Below are 8135 nucleotides of genomic sequence, written 5' to 3' on the forward strand. Positions count from 1 at the left end.
AAGAAATGGGGTGCAAAACTGTGCACCAGGGTCTGCCTGCTTCACAGAGCACTTCACATTATCCCTGTGCTGCACTGAGCAGAGTGGCCAAGGGGTGTCAGCCCTGCCTGAAGTACCAGCTCACAGCTGAGGAGCAGTGTGGCCGCTCTGTGTCATCCGCCTTCCTGTCTGCACATGAACAGGTCAGGAGGCTTCTGCACACTGGGAATACTGCAGTGTGTGTACAGTAAGTGAGCACAGGGTTAATACTTAGTGTTGTGGGCTGGGCAGGGTAAAATACTGCTCTGGAAAAGGTTCCAACACACAATTTCATCTATCCAGTTTGGCTGGGAATCCTATTTAAATTTAGTTCTTAAACACAGCTGTGAAGCTCATGAAGATGTCACATTGGCTGCTCGCACAGCAACCTTTATAGCCTCCTGAGAAAATAATAAAAACAGCACTAGTGTGCAGTAATTCCAGCGGGCTGCTGTGCCTCATTCTTCTGCATGGTAATGACTGCTCCCTGTTGTGGTCCTGCAACTCAAGACATGAAGTTTCTGTTTTGCCAGTTTTCTGCTAGCAGATCTGGTTGCACATTGCATCTCTGTGACAGTTGCTCATATCTGTAGAAGAAAAAATTACTGGTGTAATTTGCAGGAATACTAGGCTTTTGATTTAACTCACAGGGCTTTTAGCTACCTTTAGCCATAGCTTTTTAAATAGCTTTTAGCTGGATTACAGTGATAAGCCCTCCAGGAAAAAAGCAGTGGTAAATGGGTGCTCATGATATATATATTTTGTACTCCTGCCTATGGTAACGTTTGTTACTTTTCTCAAATTATGTCCCTTGTAAAATGTTTCTGGTAAAGCTGCTGCCCCCTGTGAGGTGAATTTAAGCCGATTGACTTCTAGCTTTCCTAATTCCACTTTACAACCCCCCTACTGCATCTGGGACCAGAGCTCCAGAAGCCCCGTTTAATGGTATGCGTTGTCTTCCCTAGGTCATTGGCACCCTGTATTCTCCCTTTCCTCACTTAGGGCAGTCTCCAGCATCCTCTGATCGCATCCCCAGGGTTAAGAGGGTGCAGCGTGTGCAGATACAATCCTTCCGTAGAGGTTTCCTATGGGATAGTTATGAAGCAAGGAGCTGCGATCCCGGCGGAGGGCAGCGCTGTCGGGGACGCGGTGGCTGCCACCAGCTGCCATTTCTGCCCCCTGGCACTGATGGAGCTGCCGCCAGCTCCAGAGCCCCGTGCCAAGGGCTCCTCAGTCAAGTGCCTCATAAATAATGGAGAGGAGAGCAATTAGCACACCCAGCTGTAGCTGTTTGCAGAGCGCGCTTATACCTGTCACCGCGGTCTGGAAATGGCAATTTCAAAACCACTTTTTTTAACTGCTCGGAATGGTCCAGTGGGGGGTTGGGGCAGGTGAGAAGTTGCTGGCGAGGGAGGAATAATTGCACTCTCCTGTCTTTTTATAGAGATATAATGAAATGCATGAGAGAATTTTAGGAATTTAGATTAGAATTTAGATTGGGAAAGGGATAAAAGAGATGCACATGGTCTGAAAGACCCCAAGGCCTTATCCTTCCAGAGGTTTGCGACTCCCTCAGCTTTGGAGTGGAGGGGACAACTTTTATAAGAGCCTTGGACTTGCATTTTGAAGGCATCATTTAGTTATAGTTTATCTGTATCAACAGACCGTCCAGGAAGGATAGGCAGGAGGAAAAGGAAGAAGGTATTGCCAGAAATATCTCCTCTGAGAATGTTTGCCGTGGCAGACTGAGTAAATGGTCTGAGATCTTCTGAGTAATGATAGAAAGGAGGTGAACTTGCTCTCTAGCAATCTCAAACATCCAGAGGGAAGAAATGATGGCAGAGGTTTTTTCTTTATTTACATGAGCACTAGGAAGAGGATATCGCTAATGATGAGAGGCTCAGAATTCAAAATCATTTTAACATTATAGTTCAAGGAAAGCTAATTGGACCCCAGACAAAAGCAATAATAAGTAGTCAAAAATAGGAGTTCCAAGGAAAGGTTAGACTGTTTAGTCTGAGAAGGCCAAAGAAGACATGATAATGGTCTCGAACTAGGTAAAAGGCAGCTTCAGGAAGGAAGGGAACAAGTTGTTTTCTAGTCTAAATTAAAAATACTTGGCTAAAGATAAAGCAGGGGAGATGTAGACATTGGGAAAGTCTTTCTAATGGGAAGGATAAGTAACTGCTAGCATAGACTGCCCAGAGAGTCAGAAGTGTTGGGCTGTCAGAGAAGACGTAGGTGCTGTCCACCCTGCCTCCGGACGCAGGATGGAGCAGACAACATGACAGGGTCCTCTAGTGCCCTCAGTCACGGTGTCTGCTACCCGAGTACCCCGAATCAGTTCATTTTTACAGTAGCCTCTTTTGGCAGGGAATTATCATTCCAGATTTACAAACCGGGAAGTCAGTCACAGCATATTGCCCAATTAGAGTGTCTCGGTGTCCAACCCTGAGATTCCTCCCTCTTCTGAAAGGAAGTTCAGCATTGTGTTGTGCAAGTTGAATTCACATCCCTTTGTCCGTCTCCCAAATGCTGCAGAGTAGTTCAAACCGTGCTTGATGACAAGAGCAATTGCAAAAGATTTGAGTTAGAATTTCTAGTTGTGACACTAGAACACTTCCTTTTTTATTTCCCTGTGCTTCTCCCGTGCAAAAAAAGAAAAATAGGACCACAGTTAGTGCTGTGGTCTGCACCATTCGGCTTGTTCTCCTAAATCGGTGCGCCATCACCTGGCCGAGAAAGCGGCTCAGAAGCCCGAGGAACTGGCAGCCCCTTTCTGGTGGCCAAAGCTTCATCCAGCGGCGTTTTCCCTGGCCGGGCTTCGACAGTCACCCAAAGCAGCAGCTGGGCACTGGCTACCAGCTGGACCCTGCAGGCTGGTCACAGGCTGTGCTGCTGGCCTGGCCTCGCAGAGAGAAGTAAGTCCCCCTTGGAGTGAAATTAACTGCAGTCTACCCCAAAATCCCATGTAATAAATTGTGTGGACTGCAATGGGAACTTTGTGTAATATATTATTGAGGACATTGTGGAGGACATTGGGGCTGCGTGCCTCTTTGGACTCCACGATGATTAACCATCAGTGGATTTTGCTAAGACGCTCAACTCAAGCCTTTAGTTTGTTTTTTTCTTTAATTTATTTATACTGATTGAGTTTGAGTAGAATCTGGGGAAAAATGAAGAACTTCCTCTGAAACTACAAATGAGTAATTGCTCAACAGTCAGAACTGCAATAACTGTAAAAGTCTTTATTGAGCAGACACTCAGCCTTCGGGGCCCTGCCGTGAGTCTGGAATGTTTCTGGTTTTGTCTCCTTAGTTGTGAATCCAACTTTATTCCAGTGTTACATGTTAGCTGGGCATGATAAGTGCCTGGCTCTTCTTAAGCCAGTCCTGACCAAATTAACGCATGTGATCTAGCATCTTTAAAAATAGGTCGGATCACAAATAAGTGTCCAAAAAAACTGTGAGTTAAAACCATTATCTGACATGTTTTAAATTAACAACCATCTCTCCTGTCCATAGAAGACCATTGAGTGCAGAATTTGAATCACTATCCATAAACCTTTCAGGAACATCTTTAGTTACTCCTCTTGAAACAAGCTGAGTCTGTGCTCTCTGTAGCGTTGTGGCAGGTATATATTGACAGTATTGCAGGTATATATTGCTGCAATGCAGAAGTATCAAATGCTACTAAAAATCTCAAGTAGGTTAAAAAAATGAATCAGGATTTTGTTCAGAATAATGGACCTATTGTTTTCATAATGCAAGAAAACATTCATTTTACATTTCAGAGATGAACTCCTGGTTTTTGAAAGGGGCTTAGCTGGACTCTGTCAAGGAACGTGCTGCACAAGAGACATGTCCTTTCTCTGCTTGGGGTCTGAGCAGATGGTATCTTCTGGATGCACAAGTTACCATCTGCAGTCTCCTATAGCATCCCCTGCCTAGGAGCTGCTGAGTCCACAGCAGAATATCTCTGCATTTTCTTTGATGCTAAGTTATTTAGGGCAGAAACTCTTCGTAACTAAAGGTATGATTTATCTCCCTCAACTTTAATTTTCAGGAGCTGCTTTCTGTAATGAATGGAGCAAGGAGAAGGAAGGAGAAGGAGCAATCTCTCCAGCTGGAGATTCCTCCTTTCTTAATCTAGGAGAGGCGACTTTCCACTGGTAACACACGGACTGTGCTGTGCGTTTCAGAAGGATCCCAGGCAGCAAGGTGGAACTGGATGTCTTCCTTCTGCATAGTCAATTTGGTTGATTCCACAACACATTTCAGCACAGTGGGGCTCCTGATGTTTCTTGCTGCTAGCATAACTCCAATAACATTATGCAATTTTCACTTTTTTTTCCCCTGTTAAAAAAAAAAAAAAAAAAAGGATTTCCAGGATTTTTTTTCCTATAAACTTAAAGAAAATATGGAAGTATTCTGTAATGAGTCTAATTTTTCCTTTGTAGGGTCATCCATTAGCGATAATCTATCTGTTTAGTCTTCCATATTACTAGGTTGAAGTTTAAGTGCTTTCAGTTCCTGGTCATGGGCCATCCAAACTGGAAACCTTTCAAATGCTAGAAACTGATGCTTGAAGCTAATAAGGTTGCTTACTCACCTGGGGCTCACTTGCACTGCTCTTGCACTGGAATATCTCATCTCATTGCGTGTGTGGGAGTTCGTATTCGCTCTGAAGATGCTCATTATACAGAATTTTTTTCCATTAAGAGGTTTTGCCCCTTTGGCAGTGAGATGTGGCTTTTTCTGTAACTCCTTCTGGGGCTTTAAGGAATAAAAGGTTGGGTTTGAACACTTTTACTTCTCTCCGTGCAGTCAGGATGCTAATCTGCCTGACATTTAAACAATTCAAGGACACAGAATAGTGATGTGTCTGAGGTATGGGCTGACAAAGCTGCATTTCTTCAAACACCCAGATCAAAACAGACTTCATAATGAGATGACAATTCCTAGGTTGGAGGGCCCCCATGTTTGGGCTGCAGCCTCCCCCTTTCACTCGTAACTTCAACTCAGAAGGTGGCAGACAGCAGAGCAGTGAGTTTGCGATCACATTTTCTGTATGTGCCAGGTCTCCTAACAAGCTGCCTGCATTTTTTTAAGTAATTATTGAGAACAGATAATATTTTTAATTTATTTATCAATACTTACATATTAAAAACTTGAAATATAGCAGACCAGCTCTGGATGACATTACATGGATGTCTTGGTGGGACAGCAGTTCAGTTTTACTCTGAACTCCCCATTTCATCTTACTCTCTGCTTACTCTCTGTTTTTTGAGTTTCTCCCAAGAAAAATTCCTAAAGGCAATTCCCTTTCACAGGTCAGAAAAGAAGCTGCCCTCCAGCACTTTACTTGCTGAAGATTGTCTCAGCTTCTTCAACCTCCTTTGATAATATAGATTTTCATTGGCTATGTCATCCTCATTTCTATCCACTGCACATTTTCCATATAACAGTACAATTCTTGCACTGCAATGACCATAACTATATATTGCTTTAGAAGCAGTTTGACTATTATAATAATGATATCATTTGGGGCTGACTGTAATCAGATCTCTGCTGCAAGAGGTTTTTGCCTCTCATTCTTTCTTTACAGTTCTAAGAAATGCAGCGACAGCTTCATCCTGCTTTTAATTTATGCCTTTTTCCACGTCACTCTTTTTGTTTCGGATAAAACAACCACTCACAGTCTGATAGGAGTGAAAGGCAGCCTGGCAAAAGCAGGTCTCACCATGGCTGCCAGGAGAAGACCAAGTGGAGCGATGGGTGCTGCGTGTCCGCACGGATTCCAGGAGATTCCTCTTCCAGCTCCTGCTCCCAGTGTATCGCTGCTGGAGGGAACACAGCCAGCCTCTTTTAATCAAAAATACTGGCAGCCATTGGGAAGGGGAGAGACCCTGTTTATCCTTTCTGGAGTCCCATGTGGCCTAACATCATCTGTGCGTGTTTAAGGTTCGTGCTCGGTGCAGTAGGCAGCGCAGTGTGTGGACGTTCCCATGCTGCGACTGTGGTCCCAGGTCCATTATCCTTGGGGGCTAATTGGATCCTGCCTGCCCTTCCACGGCTGGCTGCTCGTGCCCGCCTCCACCCTCCAGTGCTCCCCGCGCGCTTCCCAAGAAAAGCTGCTGGAGATTGTTTCTTTTTCTTTCAGCATGTGGCTTATTCAAGGGCTCAGTTCCCAGCGAGCTGCACAAATGGTTGTACGGCTACCGCAGGGCAGGAGGGAAGTGGAGGTATGAAAAGGAGTGAGAAGAGACAAGAAAAGTCCCCAGTTTCAGCAAGCCTGCCTTCAAAACATGCCCGCAGAGGCAGACGGGTGGCCCTGGTGTGTTCCCCAGAGCGGCACGTGAGAAGCTCATGGTGTGGAGACGGGCATCAGGCTTGAAGCTGTCGAATGGGTCACCCCGTTGGAGCAGCCCTTAATTTTATTCCCATTCAGAAGTGGAAAAACAGGCTGTGGCAACAAAGGGAAGTGTATTTTCTCTTCTAAAACCATGCCAGTTTGAAATTTTCCGCTGAGTTTCCTGATGTGGCTGTTTGCATTCTTTGGTGAATACAGACTGGCTGCTAGCAGCCTCCAAATAAAACATGGTTATATGAAGATTTACTTGGCCCTATTTTCGGTTGGCTACATGAGGCAGAGAGCAGCCAACTGGTTCAGCTCATGCTACACGTCCTCTCGCAACGACTGCTTCCTGCAAGAGCTCACCGCTCTCCAAGCTAATGGGATTGTTGCTTTAGCTCAAGAAGTCGGAGATTTAGTTCTGCTGGTTGTATTTGATGATCAATGAGCTCAGGAAACTGCATTTACACAGATTTCAAAAGCCCTTTTATTCTGAAAGAATCAAATCCAGGCTTGTGTTAAGTGCAATAAAGTCTACCCTCGTTAAAACATTGAGGCTGCAAGTTTAACCACAAAAATGTTACAGTAATGTAGTCGGTATTCAGTCCTTTCTGTAAGGCGGTGTTGCCAAGTCTGGTGTTATTTATTTTTTTAAATTTTCACAAGTCTCATGTCTTTTCATGCATTTCATAAAGCCGCAGTGTTTACAGGCATCTTATTCATCGGAGAGTGTCAGCTTCCAGTTTTTAAAAATCTGCTACTGGCCCATGCGGACAAAGAGGAAGTACAAACACGTAATAAGACTGATCTGCAGAGGCGAAACCAGAAAGCTTAAAATAAAAAAAAAAAACAAAAAAAAAAAACAAAAAGAAAAAAAAAAAAAAAAAAAAAAAAAAAAAAAAAAAAAAAAAAACCACTAAAAAGGCAAATGGTGATTTTTAAGAGGATCTCAGGAGCGGGGGCGCTCACGTTTCCCCGGCGCCCGGGTCAGGCTGTGGCCCCAGGGCAGAGGTGCTCTCGTAAACAGGGAACCAAGAGAACCGCAGCTGCCTGGGCAAGGAATCCTCTTTCCAATACTGAAGTCCCGTTTCCCCCCGCAGCCTGTGCGCCGCACGCCCTCAGCACCGGCTGTTTCCCGCAGGCCCGAGGACTCGTCCTGTTGTTCCGAAGCCTCTCGTCCCACCTTTGGCTGGAGCATGAACAGGACGAGCGGCTGCTTAGGAATGGGCTGGATTTAAGGAGCGTGTGGGGCTGGATGTGTCCCTGGGGAACACAAGGCAGCAGCTCTCACTCCAGCACCCACTTTGCCCTTCCTTCCTTCCTTCCTTCCTTCCTTCCTTCCTTCCTTCCTTCCTTCCTTCCTTCCTCTCTCTATTTCTCTCTCTCTCTTTCTTTCTTCATCAGCTCACTGTACTCTGCATCTCCCGTTTATTTCTTTGCTGTGGCATTTCACAGCCCACATCCTGCACACTGTAACGACACCATGTGCCGGCCTGCCTGCATTCCCAGCTCCAGTGGCATTTTTTTTGGAAAACCCCTTTGGCTTCTCCTGGCAGGGTCAGCACGGAGGGGAAGCGCAGCACTCCTCTGTGCAGCCCACACTGCCCTGGTTTTGGAGGGCTTCCTGCTGCGACCTCGTCACTGTAGGAGCCCACGCAGTGATAAAACCGGCCAGGTTGTTATCCCTGCGCCTCGGGCAGGGCAGCTGGCCGCGGTGGCGTTCGGCAGCCCGTGCCCGGGACGCCGGTTCCCGCCGCGCGGGC

Source organism: Nothoprocta perdicaria, unplaced genomic scaffold, assembly GCF_003342845.1.
Source record: "Nothoprocta perdicaria isolate Ctin4 unplaced genomic scaffold, notPer1 scaffold_4, whole genome shotgun sequence".
Lineage (NCBI taxonomy): Eukaryota > Metazoa > Chordata > Aves > Tinamiformes > Tinamidae > Nothoprocta > Nothoprocta perdicaria.